General features: G+C 40.5%; 1 protein-coding gene across 1 annotated transcript in view; it reads left to right on the plus strand.

Annotated features, from left to right (window-relative positions):
- Nucleotides 1-25048, plus strand: part of KLHL29 (kelch like family member 29) — a 407488-nt gene that overhangs the window by 56681 nt on the left and 325759 nt on the right. Inside the window, exon 2 of the mRNA XM_050893282.1 lies at nt 10763-10869. The gene's annotated coding sequence lies outside the window, so the exon portion shown is untranslated. The remainder of the gene's footprint in view (nt 1-10762; nt 10870-25048) is intronic.

Below are 25048 nucleotides of genomic sequence, written 5' to 3' on the forward strand. Positions count from 1 at the left end.
AATGAGGTATAAGAGTCTACTTTGGAGATAAAGTAGGCCAGATTGCTGGAAAGGCTGCTTCAGTGTCACACAGGTTAATGTAGATGTATTATGTATTTATATAGCCTATAGGAGGATAACTTTTTAGCAAATGATTTGGACTGAATGTGCACTTGATCAGGACTCTCATTAATAACCCATGGCCACACTGGTCTCATGGTGAGAAGTTACCCTTGCAATCAGAAAGATTAATTCTGGGGCTGTCTATTGTAGTTTGGGAGAAAGAGTCCAAAGAAACAGGTGAGTCATGTGTTAAGTGCTGAACAGAGATCTGTACGGACTGAGCTGTAGATTAAGATCGTGTGCTTTCCCTGACGTTTTGATTAAAATTACCATTTTTTTCAGCCACAGTTCTGGAAATTGAAACAATACTGCTTTTCTATGAAGGTGAGGGGTGCTCACACTACCTGCACCTCAGTGAGGGTCCAATGTCCAACTGTAATCTCCATGCATGAGATAGCGAAGATAAATTGAGTTTTTCCCATTGGGTGTTAGCTCACGCCCATGTTTCCATGAGAATTGCAGTAATGTAGTCAAAAGTTAGTAACTACTGTGATGACACACCCAGTGGGATTTGATGCAAAGGAGGGAAGAATTGGTTAAACACGAGACAATAAGCATTTTCTTTTATACTGGTAACTTGATTTCCCCATTGGATGGGTCATGAGAGACCAACATATTTGAAGTTCTTTGGAGCATGGACATCTTCAGTTGATTTGTCCTGGACTGTTACAAAATGTCATTATTTTGCACAGGTCTTGCACATCTCTGAATCTGATTTGTTGCAGAAGCAGTGCAGCACAGTGAAAAGGTTTTGATAGACCTTTTTCCTCAACAGTGTGTGCCTGTAGTGTGGCATTCGGGTTGTGTAGCTTGTGGAAGTGGTCTAGGGCCAGACAGTTGTCTGGACTAATCACATGAAGGCAGTCAGTGTTTTCAGAGTCTCTGAATCATGTATATGACAAACGAGGATTGTAAGAGAGGGCACTGAATGAGGAGAATTTGAGTGGAGGTGTTAGATGAGATGGAGAGCTTGTGCCTGGAAAGTACGTCACCAGAGAGCTGGAGCTGTGGAGAAGGCTTTTGTACTAATCCTGACATCACTGTTAGGCCATGAGGAGAAAACTGAGGAAGTAAACAGCAGCATCCCTGGTGCGGGAGCATGATCATCGTACGTACTCTGTCATCAGCATATTCTCTATGTCAAGAAATGGGTGTGTGATAGTCTTATTCAAAGCCTTTGATGATGGGCTGCAGGACACTGCCTGGGGCTGTAAGACAAATAACAGTAGTCTTCTCCATGGGTGCTATCTGACTTTTTAAAAATGAATACCTTCCTGACTGCACCAGTGCTGGTTTGTTAAGACACAAGCAAGCTCTCTGCTATCTATGTAGCTGCTGAACTTGCACGTGTTTTAGTCAGAGCTGTAAACAAGTGTGTCAAGGGAAGCACTGCAGTTGTTCACCTGGAGTATTCATGTCTCTCCAGGTATGGTCAAAGCATCACAAAGATAGTAGTAACTTAATGATGTGAAATGACTTGCTGTAATGCCTCATTCAAAGTAGTTGTGTGGAGACTGTCCACCAAGCTTGTTGAGAAAGCTTGCTAGTTGGGAGGTGCTGGAGGTATAGCTGATGTGCCACCCACCAAGTATGCAACTGAAAATACGTGATTGCCAGGAAAATATGAATCCTCTAGGAAAATGCTTTCCCTCCGCTTATCTCATATGTAGGCTTCTGGACGATTGCAAGCAGTGCTGACTCTTCTTGGGGAAGGTTAGCTCTCAGGCTACCCCCTGATGAAAGTTTCTCAGCGCCATATGTAAAAAGCCTAAACCCTATGTTTTTATATAACATAATTCTTAAATTAAATCTAGCAGCTCAATTTTAACAGCATGATCTCCTCATGCAATTGAATGAATTCTGTGATGGTCATACGTGCTAAAATCAACAATTTACATCAGGAGAACAAATTCTTGCTGTGAAGGGATTGCTTCTTTTTCTAATTATTCTCATGGAATCAAAAGTGTGATTGACTGTAACCTGCTCACCTCCCACACTTCCTCTTCTGTCTTCACTTGCTTTCTTCTCTTTCCTTTAAAGGGGATCTTTTGTAACTGATCTGTTTATTCTGCTGTTTCTTTGGGGATGACAAATTAAGCTCCAGATCTTTTTTTAGCGTTGTAATTGGGAGGTGGAGAGAGGAGATTAAGAGCTCTGTTGTGCCAGTGTGCTGCTGGCAGTCAGCTTTGGAAATTTGGTTCATTGCTTTGGAAAAGTGGCCAAGATCTGTGCCTCAAAGGTGTGAGGTTTTGAGTCTTGTCTTGATTTGGGGTATAATAAATGGGACAGCTGATAAAGGATTGAGTAAGAGAAATATAATTAATGCCAATCAACATGAGCTTATAGAAAATAGATCCTGTCAAGCTAACCTGATATTTATTAAGTGTTTTTAATGTGGCTGCAAGTTTGATATTTATGGCTTCTACAAGGCATTTGACTTGGTGACACCATTTTGATTAAGAAACTAGAACAAAATAATTTGATTCGGCATGTGTGAGGGATGGGAGTTGAGCTTGCCCAACTTCAGCTGTTCACAATTTGGTGTCCTACTCTAAACTAGTTGTCCCAGGCTCCCTCTGAAGTCAATGGAGAGGAGGGAGAGGGCTATTGCTCCACCCCTGAGTTGACACCTGGGGAATGTGAGCTTGCAGGACAAATCTGTTGTGTTGCCTGTGTTGGCAATCTTTGTGTACATCCATAGGAGAACTTCAGGGAGGCTGTGCTAAATCTGGGTCTCACTACACTGCAGACACTCCCAGAATATTGTGTTCAGGTCTGTCTGCACCTCAAGGAGGTTGATGAGATAGGGAGAGATGGTAGAAGAGTGAAGATGGTGACTAAGGGGTGGAAAGACATGCCCTTAAGCCACTGGGATTTCTTGCAATCATTCATTACCCTAATCCAAGAGAAGGAAATAATTGATTAGCTTTTCTACGTGGGAAATTTTAAGAAAGGAAGAGTCTTCAGTCTGTTGAACAAAAAAATAGCAAGATTCGTTGTCTTGAAGTGAAAGCCAAGAAAATTCATAATAGAAAAATAGATTTTGACAGCAGGAATAATTAATCACTAAAACCTTTCACCAACACCCCCAAGGCATCACTAGAAATTTGGTAATCATGACAGGTTTTTTGTTTTTTCTTCCTGAACGAGGCAAGAAATTGAGTCCTGTGCCTTATAATATGCAAGAGAATCAGACTAAGGTCAAAAAGGGACCACTAGGATTATCTAGTCAGTAAATAGGGTGTTGGTCCCTGTGAAGAGAATAGGGTTTCCCCTGCCGTGGTCAACGTATCAGTCCAAAATGAGTCTGAGATAAAATGGAGACTGTATTTGGGGAATCAGAGGTGACTTCTGTCGATCCCTCTATACCCAAAGGGCAACTCCTCTAGGTGGACACTCATAGCTTTGAAAACCTTTTTGGGATGCAGTATGTTGCTGGCCATGCCACGCTGTAGCAATGTTATCACCTTGGCTGTATTTTTACCTTTCAGACTACTTTGTACCTAAATATTGCATAAGGATGTTACCTTCTCTTGGGGTATGGCAGTGTTAGTTCAGATCGTAAGAGAAACGGTTGCTTTTGCCCTTTTGAGCGCAGGCTGTTCTTTCTGAGCTAATGATATTGTGCTCTCCCTTCCCATTTTGCAGCATCAGACCCAACAGAATGAGCTTTTAGGTTTTTCCCCTCATCCCAGCTGTTTCTGGTACATTGTGAACCAAGTGCAGTTCCTGTTCTCTGGTCAGTCTGTCTTTGCGTTGTGCAAGGCTTCACATAAGACAAGGAGGGACACAGAAAACTCTGCTAAGAGCCAGGTACTTACTTTGCAGCAGCCTGTTGCTATCCTGCTGCTCTCCAGCTGCCTAATAGCATTCCTCCCACACTACAAAAGGCATGATGTGGCTGTCTTCATATCACCTGCAGTTGGTTATGTTACCTGACTCCCTGATAGTCCCTGAGAGTCTTACTAGAAGAGTAGGACTTTCCATTAAAAAGCATCTGCAAATGGCAAACGAACAGGTTTTGTTCTGTTTCTACATTTTCTATTGACTTTTTTGACAAAAATCTGGAAAAGACCTTGAACCGCAGAAAGTCGGTTCATGATGTCAAAGAAGTTGAGGTCTTTTCAGTCTCAAATGCTTCAGTGCTTTCAGTGCTAGTCTCTCCAGCTGCTTTGGTGAAGTATCTACATTAGTCAAGCTGTCCTAAAAATTTTCAGCCTTTTAATCCCAATGCCTTCAAACCATTTCAGAAGAAGGTATCTTTGCCAGTCTTTGCTTCAATAAAGAAATAAAAGACCTTTCAACACATGTACTTGCCTATTACCTTCATCGAATCTCCAGCAAAGCCAGTGGACTTCAATGAATTGTGAAGAAGCTGACTCCACTTTAAGGAAATCTACCCCTTTTACTAGACTGTATATATTTGTCTTCAAAGAAACCTCGCTATTCAGGTGAACAATTTTGAACTGAGCATTGCAGATCCATTAGAACTCTGCATTCGTTTGAATAAGCAGTCTTTTCAGCGGTCTCTTTTTGCATGTGACTATTTTGCATATCTCTTCTGAACTCTGCACATCTCAGTAGCTTTCCTTGAGCTTTTCCTGCAAAATAAAAATTAAATAAACTTAGAATGAGTAAGAAATTCCTATGTGTATTGTCACAGTCATCTGGTTGTGAGTCTTGCTGCAGAATACCACAGAAATTAATGTTGTCTGGATAATGCAATTCTGTTTAACATGGTTTAGGGGAAGGATAGTGAAATACATTCTTTGAGGATGGGCTCCTAAAGTGTCTGTCTACGTTTTCTTCTGGAGTTTTCTTCAGTTGGGCAGGTGTGTCTGCTTTAACTTCATTTAGAGCATCAGCTAAAGGCCATTTGAAGAAAAAGATGAGACTTGATAGACTATTAATGCTGGATATCTGATCTTCTAGGTCTGTAAACTCATTACTAACCTGTGATCTCTCTACAACTTGCAGTGTTTTAAAAGTATTTTTTGAAAAAAAGAGTGTCTAAATTATCTTGGCAAACTTTGTCATAATTGCTCATTGCATTTGAGTTTGCAAAAATAGCTTTGTTTTTGATCTGATATTTTTAATGGCATATTTCACTGTTTCCATTTAAACTTCGAAGTGACATCTTTGTTTTTCCCTTTTAAAGAGCAGCATAATCCAGATGCCTGTCAAAAGAGTTGTTGATGTAGCATTTTATGAGTAATCCTTCTGTTTGAGTTTTTTTGTTTTGTCAGAAATGTTTGCCAAGCTCTTAAAGCTCCCCATGAATATTATTGATGTATACTTCCTTTTAAAGAAGTGATTATCCATGCAGGAATACAAACTGAACAGTGAGTTCTAAACCACAAATGTTTTCTCAAAAGTTACGTAATGTCATAGGAGAAGTTAATTCGTTGATGTAATGGAATAGGGGAGTACTGAGCTAAAATTATGCTCCCCTTCTCTTTCCCCAGCTTAACTCTTTGAAGCACAGGCCAGCATTCGAGTTTGGGGGACCTTTTCAAAAGTATTACACAGAATAACCTCAGGGTTACTGTCAGTCTGTCTAAATCTTTGATGAAGAGATGTTAATGGTTCCCAGCCTGCTTTCAGAGACATGAGTGTGATTGCGAGAAACATTATGAGTAAAACATACCAAGTAGTCTTAGGAATCTAGCAATTATCATTTCAAACCTGGAGCTGTTAGACAGTACATCCAGTGATACTCTCATTTGTTGCTGTTAAAAGATTTATGTAAATAACTTGCACTTTATGCATGTGCAGACATCCTCCTCTCTGGTCATTTTTCTCAGGTGATTCCTTAGTCTTGGTGGCTGCAGCTTAAATTCTTTTGGACCTTGATGAGGACTGGTAGCATTGCTGGGCTTTTTCCAAGCATTTCAGAATCCTTTCGGCTTGCAAATGCTCTGGGGTCTGCAGACCTTGCAGTGTTTTAGCTTGCAAATTAGTAGTTGGCTGGCTGTCAGTTGGGGAAAAGAGAGATCTGTAAATTCTGTAATAAATAATAGATTAGGGTCAACATACACAATAGCGTTCTGTGGGCATCACAGTGCAGAGCAGTCACTCCTTCCCATAAAGTCAAGTGGGGCTGTGAAAATGGATGCATCCTTCAATTCCAGCCCCGTGTTTTATTTTTTTCTATCCCAGCCTGCAACTCTTGGCTGCAGCTTTGCCCAACTTCAGAGCCTGCGTAGCTTGTCATGGGATCCATAATTACTCCCTTCTCAGACCACTTGCTCGGTTTCTGGCAATGTTAGGACAACAGGTCACACAGGCATTGTAGAGATTTTCCTTGTAGAGCTGGAATAGTCCCAGTCTGAATATGCTAAAGATAACTGGGACGGCACAGCAGTAGTCCCTAACCTGCGTGGCACTGAGAGCTTTGGGTATGTCGGTCTGTACTTAACTCCCACTTCCATACAGCTTCACAGTTGTGCTAAGCTTGGCTGTTTGCAGAGTGACTGATTTTGATTTGCCAGACACACTGCCTGTAAGCACCCTTCTTTTATGGCTTATGAAACATCTACCTAGGCTGCCTAGTAAGTGTTTATACCTTATACTGGAGTCTTCCCCCCCCCCTCCCCTTCTGATTTGCTTTCCTTTGCCTTGTTTATTTGCAAAGAGAGCGTGCTCCAGCCGTGCCTCTGTCAAGTGTTTCTTTCCCTTCCTTCAGCCCATGCCCCAAGCTGTGGTACCTGACATGGGGGAGGTTATGTTTGCAGTGCAGAACAGCTTGTAAAGGGCATTTTTAAAGCACTTTGTGCTTCACAGTTGATTTATAGCTTGTCTGCATGGGCAGGCTTTCATAGAATATTTTTGTGTTAAACTTTTTCTAATTAATTAACCTACAATAAATGTCTCCATGTCCTTGGCTTTATCATTCTTCATTTCCAAATACTTTTTTTCAACTACAAGTGAGACGTTATGGGCAGGTGCTGCATGGTGCGTTGCATCTTCAGTGAGGTCCGTGTTGTGCGCCTGTACTGTAGGTTGTTGGGTGATCTCTACTTCAGGGGAGCTCTGGAACAGTCCCTCATTGCACTACTGAGTTGCCAAATGTTGCTGCCTGCTCTTCACCTTCCTTTAGATCAGGAGGATGCTGTTTAAATCTGCATGTGCTTCTCACCCTGCGCAGCTCTTGGTGGATGAGCTGATCTGCTGTATTGCCCTTGGATACTTCATCTGGAACAGAGAAGCCCTGAAACGGTGTCTTGCTGCATAAGAAAATTGTGGTTTTGACTTGACATCATATGAAATCATTCTCTCCCTCATCCTTTCTTGGCGTTTGGAAACCTCTTTTCTAATTTACTACTTAAAGCTGAAGCATGGTGAGCTTTCCGTTAGCTGCTTGTGCTGTCACCGTATCTCATTGTTTGCTGATACAGAGTAACTCTACTTTGTCCAATCCAGAACTGCTGAAGTTCAGGGGAATCCAATTGATATAGCTGCTTTCTCCAAAAGATCCAGACCTGCTTCTCACTGACCAGGTCTTTTGAGCCAGAGACACTTCTGATTATTCCATCCCTTCATGAAGATGCCCATGTTGAAGAAGTAGGTGAGCTGACACCAACTTCTTATACCATGTTTTGTCTGGCCTTCTGCTAGTTTTACCATGAAGAATGAGCTGCCTACTTCATGAAGTTTGCTACTACAATGATGCAATATCTAAAGCAGATGCTTGGTTTCCATCAGGTTGCTTCAAGTCATTTAATTTAGAAGCTTAGGTACAGTATAGCATATATATGACCTGTCTGTATTAAGGTTGTTAGGCTCCCAAAGGAGAGATGAGGCTTCTGCTCTAGGCTTCTGTAAGGTACCTTCAACTTCATAAGTATTGATACAGGGAATTGAGACTTTACCTTTACAGATAGTACGCTACGATGAGAGATGGCAACTCGTGGTTTTGGTGTTTAAAGCTCTTTGCTGTGCTTCTGCCTCTTCCAGTTTCAGTATTTTATTCTAGTGGTTCAGAACTGCCTGGCAGGTGTTGCTCTCCTCACCCCCCCTCAGTGGCAACTGCAAGAAAGTTTTGGTAAGATTAAAATCCTTTCCTATAAACAGCCAAGATTTTCTAAAGCAAGAGAAGAAAAACCCACCCAAATGCTAGTAAGTAATGTAAATTGCAGTATGTTAAACAGTAAAGACCATTAATCCTGTCTTTGTGTTGCCCCAAGTAATAATTTTGACTCTTCTTTGGGACTGCATGTCCAGGAGCAAGCAAACAGATTTTGAAGTTAAGCCTGTCTTTGTGTACCATTTTCATGGTGATGGATTATTGCTTTTCTTGCTCCTTTTTTCCTTCTGATCCTTCTTTCTTCAGATGTCCCGTATCCAGCTGTGAGGTCTGTTTTGCCTTTCCCTGTGGCACTGCCGTCTAGAGTCTGCAATACACTTTGTAAATATTCTTCATGTCCTTCATTATTGAGGTGGGAAAGAAAAAAGGTTTCCTTCATGTAAAACTGTCATTGGCTTCTTCCCTATCAGAAACCCATTTTATCTTTTATTACTGTCAAAGGCTCTTCTGTTCTGTGAAGTCCTGGAACAAGAGTCCTGAGATGGCTTTGAAAAGTGGATGTTTCCCTAAGGAGATCTTCCAGAGCAGCTCTGGCCTAGAGTTGCCCTTGGAGATGATGGGGTAACTATGATATGATGAGTCACTATGCAAAGGAGAAATGACTCCCTTGAGTTTTTTCTTTGCTTTCCATAAACTGCTTCATGAAAACAGTGCTCTTTCCAACAAACAAAAAGCAAAACAAAAAAAAGATTCTATTTTTGCTTGAGCTTTTTCAGGCAGTCCATGCTAAATTCTTGAGTCATGTCGTGAAAGTCAGAAGTACTCAGTTGAAATATCTCAACGCGTTCGAGAAGTGTTAAATAGATAAATAAGTAGACCAGCTATTTGAAAAGCCTTAACTCCAAAATGAGTCTAACCCTGTCAACAAAGCAGGCTGAGGAGGAGGATGGAGCTCTGTATGAGGGAGAGGGCAGGAATGATGGGCGATAACGTGCATGAGATGTTTACATATCTGTGCCTTCCCCAGGCCCTTCATGTGCTTCTTCCTTGTATTATCTTGCTTTACGTTTTCAAGAAACTAATGTGCAGCTGGCTAGTGGTTGGGCAGGGCTCTGTTTTTTCTGCATGAAGTAAAGACTAAAAATTGTAAATGTTTTGTCTGTTTGCTTTATGAGATTAATTTTGGGATGTCAGCTGGCCCTAATCCAATCCATTTAAACTTTTTTTTTATAGTGGTCTGATCTTTTTTTTTTTTCTTCCTCTTGTGATGGTACGTCTTGCCTTGCAGCCAGCTCTCATTATAGATCATTGCAGCATGAGCCATTTGGTCAGCTAGTCAAGCCAAAGTTGCTATGTGCTTCATTTGCAGAAATATAGTAAGAATTTACCAGTTTTATTAAACTCTCTTAAAGGAATAAAGCATGACCCAATGGAGCTCATTGCTTGACTGATCCACCAAGTGACCTTGGATAAGTCATTTAGTTCTTCCATGTGCTTCTGTTTCCTGTTCCTTTACCATCTTCACCTTCACCACACTTCTTTGGACTGTAAGCTCTTCAGTGCTGAGCCAGTTTTAGGCTTTCACAAGGGAAATGATTTGGTCAGGCTATTTAAACATAGCAAAAGTCATACAAATGTTCTGTAATAACACGCTAGCAGGATAGGGAGATATCTTCCAAGGAGATGTTTTGCGTCGTAAACTTTCTACAGCTTGCAGGTAGGATTAGTGAAGTGTTACTCTACCACCTCGAAATTATTATAATTACACAAAACATAAAGTTTATATAAAATGAAAAAAACTTAAGCTGAGGTAATCAGAGGGAAGCCCTGATTGCAGTGTTCAAGGGAAGTGCACTGTAAACTTCGAATTAGTTTGTATCAACTCAATTACTTGTATGCAGTTCTCTTGTCATTGTAAGAATCTTCTTTGTAGAAACTGAAACTCCAGTGCTAAAAATGTGAAATCAATAGGTACTGTTATATCCACTTAAAAAAAAACTGTATTGATTTGCAGATAATGACAGCAGTTCATTCTTGCAGGATTACATGCCACTTCCTGTCGTAAAGATTACTTCAATATATATTGCATCTGAGATGGAGAACATAGGTATAAAACTGCTTTGCTTTAATGAATAGTCATTTTACTCTGGGCATTAAAATGAGATATGTTTCTTTAAATTTATCTGTAGGGATTATTTTTATTTCATGGGCAAACCCTGTGTTACCACAGACTCTAGAACACTATTAAACTTTTAAATAATTTTAGATTGCCTTGTTTTTGCAAGTGCTTGAACTCGTCCTCTCTTTGATAGCAACTAATTAAGCAAAATATCGTGCTCTTTCTGGTCTCCTCCGCATCCTTGATTAGAGGGTTAACACCATGTTATCTTGGGTATTAGATGTTCTTTGCTAAACCCTAAGTATCTACCAGCATCTAACTCTCCGTGCTTCGTAACAAATTTCTGTCACCTTCAGGGGATTAAATTCTTCATGCCGATCATGGTGGCATGTAATGTCTCCCATTGTGCAGCTTTTTTTTTTTTCTTGTGTGGTGGCTCATTTGAAGCCTATTCTTATTAAGCATAGGTGACTTCATTTTCATGTATTAAAATAACTCTTTTCAACTCTTTCTAGGTAATCTGGCTTCCCAGAAACCTCCTGCTAAATGCAAGGGTTTGCTGTCCTGTTTACTGACTATTACACCTGAGGCTGATTTTGATACAGATTCTGGATATCGCAGGGTAAGTGTGCAGATACCTGTTCTTTTTGTGGTTTGTTTTTCTTTCGTGGTCTCTTATTTGCTTCCACGAACACAATTTGGGCTGAGCGTTCCCTTTCAGTGACTGCAGCAAGCCGCTACTGGAGCACGTGCAACTGAGCAGCTGCGTTACAACAGAAAAATAATGCAGTAGTATGAATGCTAATGCTGCAAACCTGATAAGGAGTATTTGAATTTGGTGGTGTAGCTCCAAGAGGGAGCAAAGTTTGTATGTGTACAGACTCATAGGCCTATGTCTTATAAAATTGTAAAAAGCTGTAAGACACTTATATGGGTGTAGTGAACATTTTGAGTTTTAAGCTGACAAATGTGCGTGTATTTTTATATTACAAATGAAACATTCTTCATAACGTACATAGTTATAAATATCTGTGAAGTTTGCAAGATCAAGTTTAAATATTTGGAAAAGGGAGATTAAAGGTTACTTGGTTTCTTGGGGGAATGGGGAGGGGAAAGAAAGAACTGATTCCCTCTCTTATCCAATTCTATCTGTGCACATCAGAGTAGAAACTTAAATACTCGACTTCATTGTTGAATGACTCTTGTGGGATTTTTCAACTCACAGCTACTGGAGGAAAGTGTAATTTAGTGGGCACGGGTTTGGTTTTTCTTTTTTTGCCTCTTTCTCAGTCTTGATCCTCTGCTTCCTCCTTCTCTTTCAACCGGCTATTTTTCTTACCTCACCTGTTCCCTAGCTTCTTTTTGCAATTCTCTCTGTGTTTTTTCTTCATGGAGCTAATTCTGGCCCTTCGTGCTGTTTGATGTCTTTCTTGTCCTCTTGACCTCCTTTGACCAGCTTTCTGGCTTCTCCCAGCCAGCTATGTAGATTTGTGGGATAATTCAGGCTGGAAGGCACCTCTGGAGATCATCTAGTCCAACCACCTGCTCAGAGCAAGGTTATTCAGAGCAGATTGCACAGGGCCACGTCCGGCTGGGTTTTGAATATCTCCAAGGATGCGGACTCCAAAACTTTGTTAGGCCCCTGTTGCCATGTTTCACCACCTCATGAAGGATATCTTCCTCATCTATAATCTGAATTTCCATTGTTGCAGCTTCTTTCTTCTTGTCATATCCCTGTGCCCTTCCAAGAATAGGCTCACTCTGTCTTCTCTGCACATTCCCTTTGGGGAATTGGAAGACATAATGAGGTCTGTAGGAGCTCAGCCTGTGTTCCAGCCACCAATATACTCCACTGGACTTGCTCTGGGATGTCAAAGCCTTCTTGTTCTGGAGGGCACACAAATCCTGCATGAATGGGAAGGATTGCTTCTCTGGACCTGCTGGCTGTGCCCTTGCTATCGCAGCCCAGGATGGATGCACTTGGCCTTGGTTGCAAGGGCATATTGCTGGCTCAAGTTCTACTTGCTGTCTGCCAAGACCACCAAGTCCTATATTTTTTTTTTTTGCTATTTTTAATCTGTTAATCTTTCTCACACACTGTTGTGCAATCCTTACTTCCAGTGTTTGCTGTTCCTTCACCGGATTCCTTATTGAACACCTCAGTATCCCCAATGCATCTTGGTTGTAATGTTTCTGGCAGCCTCTTCCCATAAATGAGTTTGAACTACACTTTGGAAACAGTGAAAGCCCATTTCCAAGTCTTTCACTCTTGGAAATGGGCGTATTTCCCTGAGCAACTAGCTTAAAGCTTTCAATGTAGCTTTGATAATTTAAAAATCTCTTTCAATTCCTATCATTATGTTCATGGTAAAACAGGAAATTGTGTGTATGCTTGGATGTGTACAAGTGCGTGTGGGAGAGTGTATTTAATCCTTTTTTTCTGTGCTACCAGTACACAGTCATAAATAGTGTATATAATAATACATATATGAAATTGTTGCTGGAAATTGAGTCTGAATTATGAATAAGGCTTTTATTTTATATTCCTTTATGTTTGTCCCTGCATGTGTGTGTAATGCCACAAATTGCAGATACCAACAACTGTAATTGTAGTTGTAGTTAAATCAAATGTTCTCCAACTTTTTTTTTTTTTAGTAGCCCTCACAATGAATAATGTATCTGTTTTTCCTGTATTTTAATAGAGCGTGTATGTTGGGAGATATGCCAGAGAATGGACACTCAGGAATACAGTCTCAGCCTTAGCTTGACGCACTGATCAGATGGTCCTTGGGGAAGGGAGACATGCTCCTGTGCTCCTGCAAGCTTTGCTGACTGGTTCACTTGTAAGTGACCTTAGGGGGAGGACCAAGAGGGCATCAGTAGTTCAGTGCTCGGATCACAATTATTAGTTTGGCCAGGGTGGCTGGAGCTCATGTGCAAGTTCGTCGGTTTATATCTACCAAGGAGGGGAGCAAAAGAAAGCATTGAGGGGGCAAGTGGAGCAGAGAGGGTTAAACATACTGAGTCAGAGGAAAAATAGTTGAGCAGAAAATAGTTAGAGAAGTAGAAAGGAAAAGAAAATGTACAGAAACGAGGATGAAGACTTTAACTTGCAACAAAGCGTTTTGTTTTTAATTCAGAGAAATGTTGTCCAACTCATGAAGAAGTAGTTATACCAGAGCAACTCGTACAGTGATGAGTGACAGTTTAATTCACTTTCTGTGGTGGGGAATGTCTAGCAAATCCAGCTTGTGATAAGTTGCAGCATCGCCTAGTCACATCAACATGAAATGCTGAGGATAGTCTTAGGCTGAATATCAAATTATTGCAAAGTTATTCTGTTAGGTTATGGTATGCCTGTGGGTGTTTCTGCCACCACGGCTGTGATCTGGTTGTAACAAAAGAAGGAAGAAAAAAATGAATTTGGAAATGAGAAGCCAGTTGTGTCCAGGCTTCCTCCTGAAGGCTTCTGTTACGTGTGAGAAGTTGTTTGAAAGGGGCTTGAATTCCAGGATGGACTTTGTCTCCTTCTGGGAATGGGCCGCACGTAGGAGTTGTGCACTTGTCTGTCTTACCGGTGTTTGGATATTCCTAGCTCAGCTGTTCCCCTTAAAAGGCGTTTTAACTCGCTTAGTTTTTCTGAAGGATAGAAAAAGTATTTATGCATGTTGACTGTAGCCCTGTATATCTTGACAATCATGTGTGGTTGCAATTTTTGTATTCCAACTGAGGAAGTAATTAACCCCAGTTTTTTCTGGTTCAAACTGAGTTAGTTTTCACCATATGCAGCACCTCTTATGAAAGTGTGGGTCGGGGAGGGAGGAATTTGAAATGAAGAAGTTGAGAGCTGTTTCTGTGATGCAGTTATTTTAATAACCATGGGTGTCTCTGCACAGCAGACTGATTGCTTTTTGGAGTATTTCTTAGAAGGAGAGAGGGTCAGGAAGGTATGTAAACTCAAAGCGAGACCTCAAATGACCATGCGTGTTTAGGAGCTTGAACAGAGTGATTGCGTTTTGCTTTTTGGTTTTGTAGTTTTTAGGTGGGTGAAAGCAAAGATTTGGGTTTGTTCCATTTCATCCTTTTCAGGAGAAGGAGCAAGCCGAACGAAGTAGAAAAAGTTAGTCACGGAAGTCTGGGGTCACACTTTTTGTATGAATTTGTTATAAGCTTTGGGATGCAGCAGGGAAACCAAGGAATAATGTTGCTTGTCTTTGGTATGATATTCATAGAATAACTGGGTTTGGGAAGACCTTGGGAGATCATGCTGTCCAACCTCCTGCTCAAAGCAGGCTAACTGCAGAGGCAGAGCAGGTTGTTCAGGGCCGTGCCTGTGTCCCGGCAAGTCCTTTAATACCCCCGAGGACGGGAGCTCTGCGGCCTCCCTGGGCAGCCGTTCCGCTGGTTAAGCACCGCTGTGAATTTTTCTTCCTTATATCTTACGAGATTTTTCCCTTGTTGCAGCTTGTGCCTGTTGCCTCTTTTACTGGGTGCACTGGGAAGAGTCTGGCTCGCCATGTGCTCGAGACCTGTAACCATCCACTAAATCATGACAAACCGGAGATCTGTGTTTATAAAGAGCTCGGATCAACGTTTGTCAAGCACCTACGCATCAGACAGTATTTTTTTGTGTGTTTTGAGTCCGTTTAACAGCATCTGTGTTGGGATTTTTTTAATAGGGCTCTGATTTTGCTGTGCTGTTATGTTAGGGAGCAAGGATGGAGCGAGGCACAGGCAGCGTTCATACTAACATCTCTATAGGCGCCAACACAAAAATACCTACGTTCCTTTCTGCCTATAGATAATACATGTCAGGTAGGCCTGGATTTACTCACAGAGCTCGGAGTTGGATATGGTTCCTGTTCCTATCTCTGCCACAGCCGCCTTTGTAATAGTTGTGCCTCAGCTTCCATGTCATTAAAATGGAGATTATATACTCTTATTCACGAGTGCTGCAAGTCCTACAGTGTTAAATGCTTTTAGTTCCTTGGGAGAAAACTGCTATAAAAAAGGTAAAAAAATGTATGTTTATAGTGTAAACTACATGCTTGTAGTTATACAGGGTTACGTTAACTCTGTACTCTTTGTAGGTTGCTTTTAAACCAAGGAAGTATGCTTTTGTAATGCGTTGTGTTACCATACAAATTAGATGCTTTTATCCAAATTACTTGTTGGAAATCGAAGGAGACATACACAAGGGTTGCTAGGATGGCCTCATTTTTCACATTCAAGATTTGAAAGTAGAAACAAAGCTTAGAAAGTTGGGATTCTTTTAAAAATTAAGTCCTTTCATAGAAGCAGTTAAGTATTATTTTTGTCAGCTTTAATAATAATGAGGTTTTGGTGCCGAGATGAGCGATAATTGCAAATAGCAAAAAGTCATCAGAACGTTGTTGCTCAGATTGCAGATTTTATTAATCGTAAAAGAAATTATTCACCTAGAAAGGCTGTTCTATAAGTGCTCATTTACATGAAGACTTGCTGCCTAATTTATTTTGTTAAAAAAAAAAAAAAACCCACAAAAAACCACAACCAAAAAAACCCCGCAAAGTTTGTCCTGTCCTTCAAAACCATGATTATTTTGCCCTTCCCATCCAGTTTGCTTATGTCGTCTGTGCTCCTGCTTATCAGTGGGACCAGTCTTATTTTTGCCCCTTCTCTCTCACAAATGTATCTGCTGCTTCTTGGATTTATTCCATCAGCTGAGTACTGTGCATCTCCCCTGCATGCATTTCCTCCACAATTAAAAAGGATGTTTATCTTTTATGAATGACTTCTTAGGTAGATGAGTTGTTTGGCCCTTTACATGTTTCTGCAAATCCCAGCACCTCATGAGATCAGCTGTAAATTAAATTTTCATCTGTTTTCTCCCACTTCTTTTTATGTTGTTTTCAACATGAGTCTTGATTAAGTAAAGAAATTGAGCACGTCTTTCACTGTAGGAATACAATTAGTCAATGAGCCTGCCCTGTGAGCTTAAAACAGGGTACAATACTAAAGTATCTCTCTAATTGGGGTGTTGGATGATAAACTCTTCAGGGCATGGGTACAGCCTTTACGTGTTCCTGCTGGAGAATTCATATAGAGAGCATTGCTACAGCATGAATATTCAACAACTGCCTGCCCCTTATTCCTTATGCTGAAATACTAATACAGCAGTGATTCTTCACCTAATCTTGCCGAGATCAGGTGCGTGTAAGTAATCCTCCTGACAATATCCTGCATGCACCCAAGCCTTTTTGCAGGATCATGCCTTTCTGGACCATGCTGAACGCCAATTACTCTCAGTAATGCAGCTGGATCTACAGCTGCTGTTGCTAAAATGATGATGAGCTTTCATGCAGAAGGCGAGGAGCACGGGCTCTGCTCCCGGCTGTGTGCCACCGGGTCACTGTTTCAGTCTGCAGAAGGACATTAGCTCCAAGGAGGGAATAAAACTACTACTCATTGTAGCAGAAGTAATTTCAGACACACGGATGGAGAAGTACTTTACTATAATGCCCATTGTGACAAAGCTCTCTTTGAACTTTGCCGGTACCAAATTGAGATCCTTCAGCTGGCATTTTCATCACTCGGGCCTTTTCAGGATCAGATTGCAGGTGAGTCGGTGGCAAAATGGCTTCAAAAGTGCAGGATTCCTGCGCTCTGCCATGCGCTGGGCTGTGACTTGAAAATAGGATTTCACAATTGATACTGCAGAGTTCTGAGTCTATTTTCTAAACTAATATTTAAAGTATTCCCCACCAATTCTGGTCTCAAAGTTGGTTGTTGAAACTATAATGTATTTCAACACAAAATTACGCAGGCTAAAGTGAAGATTGGTATGGTAGTGGAGCAGAGTCTTCTGTTTCATGTATATTTGAAAGCTGAGAAAGCTTCTGCTGAAGTCAGACGACACAGGCTTGTCAAATTGTTCACGAACGAAAAGATTGCTCTTGGATGGAATTAATTTGCAGTATCTCATTTACCCATCTTAGTTTTGTCATGAATTTCCCCTACTTGGCAGCCTGAAATGCCAAGTGAAAAAGTGTTTCAGTGAGAGATAATATAATATATTAAGAAAATGTTATTGATCACAGTATGCTTTTACTGGAAGATGACTTTTTCTGACCGGAACACAAGGGACTTTGCCTTGTTATAGTAGGAAAATGTATTGTAATATGCAAACAGGATTATTGTTAAGGTCACAGCAACTTTGTTTTTACGTTCCACTTCCTCTGAAAGCAAGCTTCTCAACAGCTAACACTGTCAGCTGGGCTAGAGTAAGAACAATTTCGGTTTAAACTTTAAAAAAAAAAAGGTTACAGCAAGTTGTTTGTTTTATGAAGGAAGGAAATGAATGCTGTTTTCCACATCACCAAAGGTCAGAACTTGTAATTCGATAGGCATTACTGTAGACATTTTGTTATGATGGTGGACTGTATTGTGGTGGTTCTTTGTCAGAATCAATTAACACACATTTTCTCATCATACATGTATTTTATGCATATGTTATAGACAGAAGATGTTGCACATTTTGTTTTAGAGTGGCTTCCACACACAAGGACCGAGGCACTTAATTTTCCCACCTAATATGGGAAGATTAGCCAAGTGGAAGAGTCCGTGTTGCTCAGACAGCTTATGTGAGTGTATGGACATCATTACTGTGCAAAGCATGAGCACATAAACTTGTGATGGGATGCCCAGTACAGGCAACTTAGAACAAGGACACTTTTAAACATGTTTCATTTAAAGAGGGCTCCCACTGCATAAACAGTAGCTCAAAGCCATTAAGGTCCTGCTTGCAGTGAGGTTGCTTTCTGCTGAAGGGCTCAAAATTTCCCCTCAAGAGTAAGCATGTCATTAAGATGATACTTCTTAAAGGTATTTCGAGCTGTTTCTAATGAAACTCATCCAAAACACATTCTGCAAAACTTAACTCTTGACCAAATCTTATCTTTGTGTGATTTAGGTTATAGTATTATGAGCCATGTTAATTTAGACTGGAAACACAAACTCATTTGGAATAAATCAGTGAGGGTTGCACTGCAAATCCAAGAATATTATATTTTCTGTGTTTGTTTTCCTTTTGTCCTGCTCCACTTCCGACACATCCCTCCAGTGGTTTTCTCTGTTTTTGTTGCAATAAATCTCCACTTGAGTGAATTTGAAGATATAAACCTGACCGCAAAAATTCATCTCTAGTACGGTAGCGGGTTACTAACCTGCTCAAGGTTTCCACATGGCAAAATGATTTCTTTGCTTCAACCAACCATTTCCTACACAGACAAAGCAGTGTTGCTAAAATTGTTGTCAATTGTTGTTATATCCTGAAATTTAATTATATTTCTTTGCTGCTTTTTCTAATTTAGTTTGGACAACGAGAAGTTGTTGGTATAAATCAGGGGAACAGGTCTTAGTTGTGTGGAAGTCCTATTTCCCTGGTCCCCTTTTGCAGACACTTCTTCTAACACGTCGATAGCCACGTGCAGGAGAGAGACCACTTGTGTTATTAAAGCAAGCAGTTAATATTAAGAATTGGAAGGTTTAGATTCTGGCTTTTAAGGGAGTAAAAAACAAAACAAAACCCATGTCCCTAGATTTCCCACCACCCCCCCTTCAGCTGCAAGAATTTGGTGTGGGTTATTTAGCACAATAAACATGACTTGAAGTGCAACTGTAGTTAAAGATTACAGAGGAATATTGTTAGACTTCCTGCAAGAGTAAATCCGTTGTTTGTACTTCTTAGGATGTTTAGAAATATACAAAAACTCTCTATTTTCTTCCATTGCTTAAAGAGGAGGAGAGTTACTACCATCGCTTCACTTCCCAGTCCCCATTGCACTTTAGTTTAAGGCAACTTGGCTCGTAGGGTCAACTCAGCTAGTGCGGATGTCTACCTTGTGGGACTTGTGCTCCTAAAGATGCTTTATGTTGCTGCCTGTTTTCCTACCACTTCGCAGGAAAATGATGCTCAGCCTTTGTAATTCTCTTCGTCTTCCCAGGATGTGCCGGAGCTCACCTAGCTCACAAAGCATCTCTTGTGCAGGCATGAGTCTCCAAAATGCAGGGGCAGTTCAGGACGGCTGGTAATGTCTCCCTGTCAGCTGTGTTTGGTAAGAATAGGTAGAGTTTCAACACATGTTGTTTCAAAACAACTCTATCAACACAGCTGTTCAGCATTTCCTCACAACCTTTTGTGACTAGCTCTCCAGAATGCTGTTTAAAATACCACTGGAATCAGCTAAATCTGGCCAGCCCTGTGGATGAACTTTAGTACTTGGTTTGATATGCCTGAAAAGATGAATTATTTAAACATAAATCCATTTAGTTTTCACGTTCCCTATACTCATGAACTGAAAGATGAGGGGAAGGGGAGAGAAAAAAAGAAACCCCATGGGAGAACAGTTTGTGCTGCTTAAATCATAGCTAAGTTGTTCTGTTTGGTTTTGAAATGGTTCTTGGTGGGCACTGTAAACACAGGGAAAGTATCTTTTACTGCATTTTGCGCCGAGTGTGAAAATTCAGTGGTAAGCAGAAAAAGATGACAATCTATAAAATCCCTTTGTACATTTGTAGAAGAGTTTGATATAACGACATGAAAGATACCTCTTAATCTATGTGTCTAATTGTAATGCAGTAAAGAACAGCATCTCCGCTTACTAGGATGTGAGCGAAAACATTTATGCTGAATGTTTATGGGGACACAAAGAGGCAGTTCTTGAAGAGCGCAAAAGGCTTTCTAATTTTTTTCCTGCTTATAGGAGGTTTTTTTTTTAAAAGCCTTTTGCACAGATGAGATAAATTGAAAGATGCAGAATATCACATCTCTGACAGCAGTGGGGTTGTAGTGGGAAGATCACGGCCAGATTTGAATCTTCCCTTGCTCAGTCGTAAGCCTGCTCGTGAGCTGCTTTACATCCCCGTGAAAGGCAACTCTACAGAGCCTGCATTTGAATAATGGAGTTGCCATTAATGTCCAATATAAAAAAGATGATTGGTTGTATGCTTGATTTATGGAAAGCCAGAAGTGGTGAAGTATATGGTACACGAGGGGCTATTTATGCCACTAATGCTTAAAACACAGCCGAATGTTCTGTGCGCCATAGATGCTTTCAAATGGCAAAAACAAAGGTGCGTATAGCAGTAAATCCAGTTATTCTGATAGTTGAATGGCCCTAGATCAGCATCTGACTGTGCAGTCTCTTCAACATGCAGAGCAAGTCTGGTAAGCCCCTGTTTAGTTACTGCCTGTTACAGGATTATCAGCTTTGAATCAAAGAAAATAATTTCAAATATGTTAGGATTTAGGGTCTATTGTTTCATCTTCCATCAGTTTCTAATGCAAGAATTGTTTTTTCCAATTTATGTGCAAATAGGCTTCCAAAATCTGTTGCTCTGAACCGAGATTTTGTCAGGTTTTTTTTCTTCATCAAATTACTCCTGTTCTGCTAATAACTGTCAAATTGCACCTCAACTCAGCATTTTCTTGATTTATCTTGCCTGCAGTAGCTAACAGTAGCTCTCTGAGGTGTATCACTTGGCTGCTTTGCAAACAGAGTGCTCTTAAGATATTCAGCTGTGCATTTAGATTTTTCAAAATGTTACAGCAATTATATTTGATTTTTTTAGAAGAAGAATTCATTTTCGAGTCAAACTGGATGAATTTTTCAAAAATGTAGAGGGCTTTTTCTCAGATGTTTGTAAGCTGAGCAGACATACTGCATTCATCATTCTGCGATGTCTAAAACAATGTATTAGCTTTATGTTTTCAGTGTCTTTTTGAAACAAAATATTAGTCTGATCTTTCTGCTAAGTAATATCTTCTTCTGCTCCATTTGCACAAATCCACCCCTTCCCATGTTTCTCCAGCAAGATACTTTACAGGGAGGGAGGTACTGCAGAGCCCTTGGTTTGGGGCTGGTTAGTAGCTCCCATCATCTAATGATGTTAGTGATGGTTTCTTCTGGCCGCTTCCTTTCTGAGGCAGAAAGGTGTTATTAATTAAAGAGCATTTGCTGAGCTGGAGGTGAATTTTGTCCGATACAGAAAGTTTACCTGTGTTCCCTAAAATACCATTTCTAAACCATTTTCAACATTTGAAGCAATTTATTTCTCTTAACCCACTATTTGGGGAAAACAACTACAGGAAAAAAAAACCCTAGTTGGCTACTAAACCTCTCCAAGCGAAGCGTATACTAGCCCATCTTAACTCGCTAAAGAACTTACCGTTTTGAAAGAAGGTGTTTAATATTAAGAAAACGTTGATTAATACCTGTCTCGGTGTGCTGTGTAGACTTGAACCAACAAGATCGATGCATCCAAATTATACCAGCTTTATCTAGTGTGAATGAGATGCTGCTTACGTTTTCAGGTAAAAGAAATCAACAACTATTAATTTGGCAGAATTATTTATTTCTTACTGATGATATTTTCAGTGTATCTAATCAGAGCACTCATGAATAGAAATGAAACAATTTAAATAGAGGCAGCGTACATTGTATGATCTTGTTTTCTCAAACTGTTCCATAATGCAGTGAATAAATTTATATGTTCTTCTGAAAAGACTTCTGTAGAAATCATACACACTGCTTTCACCTCTATTATTTAATATGACTGTTTTATAACTCTTGGAAGATGGTTATTTCTGCTTCTGCTACAGGCATCTGGAAAAAATGTTCGTTTTGGGGGAACAGAAGGGAAGAGTAGTCTTACAGAGTCTGAAAATCCAGACAGATGCACCAGGAGCACTTGACTGAAAGGAGTACTAGAAAATGATGAAATGGTCTTATTCCACACCACTCCCCAACCCCTTGAATAGGAAGGTCCAGATTTACAGAAGGTAAATTAATGAGTGAAAAGAGGTTGGCCTGAATCAACATTCGAGCTCCTTGGAGGCCCAGGAGGAAATGCAGCTGAGCAGAGCGAATGCTCATGAAATCACATGGTGGCACTTGACTTTTACTCTGAATCGTTGGATAAATTCGGGACACTGTGGGAGAGAGGCAAGTTTTGGGTGGCCTCACTGCTAAACAACTGTTGACTGTCCATCAGGCCTGTGGGGAAACTGATGGGCTTTGCAGAGGTCTGTGTTCTCCTTCAGATGTTGTACTACGGACTGTGCGGTTTGGGGTGGTGGTGGCCGAGGGTGACAGTGATGAACTTTGCAGTTGTTGCTGATGGACAGCGCTCTATCATACGTGAGCTAGGGAATCTGACCACGTGATGCTGTGGTCTGCACTGGTTAAAATGCCTTTTTAGTAAAATTTTCCATTCAAAATTCAATTTTTGTTTTTAAAAGATAGTCTTTATTTTGAGGTTTTTGGAAGCTGATTTTTTCTTTTTTCTCTGCCCACCCGCACCCAGGAGGACTCTTTTACACACTCCAGATTGGGTATTTTATATATGGAGCTTTACTTGTCCTTGATAACTAAGAAAATAAATAGATCATATAGGTGAATCTAAACCAGCTGGAAACAAAACAGGAAATTAAGGTGTTGTCTTATTCTTCCTAGTGAAAGGATGCAGATATTAGATGCCATCATCATTTCTGTTACAGTACCTTTAAAAGCTGCGACTCCACTGTGTTCAGGCAGGTTTTTGATAAGCAAAATCTCCTAACCCAAACCCACTATTCTAATAGGTTTTAGATTGCGGTAGTTAATTCGTAGGTACCAGAATACAAACGCTTGCTTCCCTTCACGGAAGCCCTCCTAGGACCCTCCAGCATAAGCCATGCCATCCATTTAACTTTTCCACTCTTTTTAACTCTCCTAATCCTTGGGAACGGGTTGTGGACAGTGCAAGTGAAACTGGCTGCTGTGTTTATGATCGATCCTTTTTTTTTTCTTTTTTTCTTTTTTTTTTTTCCTTGAGGAATTTTAATCCCAAAATGAATTCCAGCACTTACATCCTCTTAGAAACCTTACTGGCAACCATCATCTCTTAATCTTTTTACATTTCTTGTGATTAGCAATGCTTTCTAATCCTAACACCAGACCCAACAGCAACTGTTAACTGCACTTCTTGTTTTACAGCTAAATCTAATCCTTCTAGCAGTCTGAGGCCAGCATTATATTTATCACTCTGAAATTACTAACTGTAAGATGTTGTGGCAGTTCTTGAGTTGTTTTTTTTTCACTTTCCTTGTCATGGATTGATAAATGCAGCGATTAGTATAAGGTTGTTTTTTTTTTTTAATAGATGATGATTTCCAGAAAAAGATGAAAATAGGTGCTTTTTCCCCCCCTCTCTTTCAGTCTTTTTTTTTTTTTTTCTTCTTCTTCTTCTTCTGGTCCAGGAGAAGCAATTTGCTTTCTACCTGAGTTTATGATTATTAGCGAGATGTGTAGGTGGAATATGTTTTAGTGGCTTTTTTCCCCTCTTCCTTTCCCTCCCCCCACACCTATTAATATATCTGTTAGTAAGCTAATGCTATTAGGTTATGCAGACTGTTCAGTGTGCAAGAAAAGATAAGACAGCCATCAAATCCTCGCAGTGCCCCAAAACATCTTCCATTCTGCTGAGGACTCTGTGTCTGTTTGTCCATGAGGCAGCAACAGATTTTATATCCAGTCACTTAGCAAAGAAAGGATAAAGAAATTGCTGTTATATATTTACTGGTGTGGGGGTTTTTTTTCCCCACCTGGAAAGTTGTGTGGGTGTTTACAGTCTCTACAGGAACTGCTCTGAATTTGCATTAGGAAAGGGAACGCTGAAGAACTGCAAACTTACTTCTCTTTGTTGCTGCTTAATTTTTATTTTCTTATTTTTTTTTCCCCAAGGGAGGGGCAGGGAAGGCTTTAGCCAGGAGCATACAGTCCCTCAAATGACCCTATTTGCTTAAACCCTAAAATCATTTTTAAGGTGGATGAAAAGAATGGCAAAGAGAAGCGAGACGCAGAGTAAGAAATAGCACTTTTCCCTAATCACAGTAGGTAATAGCTAACTGTGTCTTCTGCTGCTGGGGTCTTTCCCTGGTCTGTTTTTCTCAGCTGTGATTTTCTTTCCCCAACCAGAGAAAAGACTGGCTGTATTTGTTACTGGCAGTGCAAGCCTGAGAAAGTCTTTCAGATTTTAAAGCAAGGTAGGAAGTTTTTATCTATGTGTGTATATATACCTGTGTATTTATGTGTTTATGTATTTAAAGAGCAATGGTCTTTGCTTTGTGAAGATCTCATGCCTGTGGATTTCAGTGTCTGAAAGCTCATCTATTTTCTCTGTCAATGGACTAATAAAAGATGGTACTTCTCCCTGTGCTCTTCGCCTTGCTTATATCCTTAGACCGTGTCAGCTCTGGCAAAAAATGCTACTTTTGTATTTAAAATAGGAACAAAAATGCAAAGTGATATGTAGTTCAAACCAATCAAAATGTAATTGTGCCCTTGCCCTTCTGACCTCATTAAATGTATAGTTACTTAAACCACTTTAATCCCTTACTAGTGAGATTGTCTGGTGGTTGGAAGAGGAAACTGGGCTTTCATCTCTGCTCAGACAGAGCTGCTCCACATCTCTGCTCAGGGGAGAACATGTCAACGCCCGGGCATTTGGGCTGTCTTCATTACGTTGAACAGCCAGGAAATTTCAGGGAGCTGCATCCTCCCGGTGCTCAAGTGTGCACACCCACACTGCCCCTGCCTGCTCTGGCTATTTCTGGTTTCCCAAGGTGGTTTTGGGGCTCCTCATGCCTTTTCTAACAGTTCCCTCTCCTTTTACCACTTCCTCTGTTTTTTTCCCCACATGCCAGAGTTCAGCCAAGGTCCCTGTTGAGTTTGTACAAGCTTGTAAAATGTTTTAGCTGTGATTAATTTAGTTTTGACTTT

This window comes from Gymnogyps californianus, chromosome 3 (assembly GCF_018139145.2).
Source record: "Gymnogyps californianus isolate 813 chromosome 3, ASM1813914v2, whole genome shotgun sequence".
Taxonomy (NCBI): domain Eukaryota; kingdom Metazoa; phylum Chordata; class Aves; order Accipitriformes; family Cathartidae; genus Gymnogyps; species Gymnogyps californianus.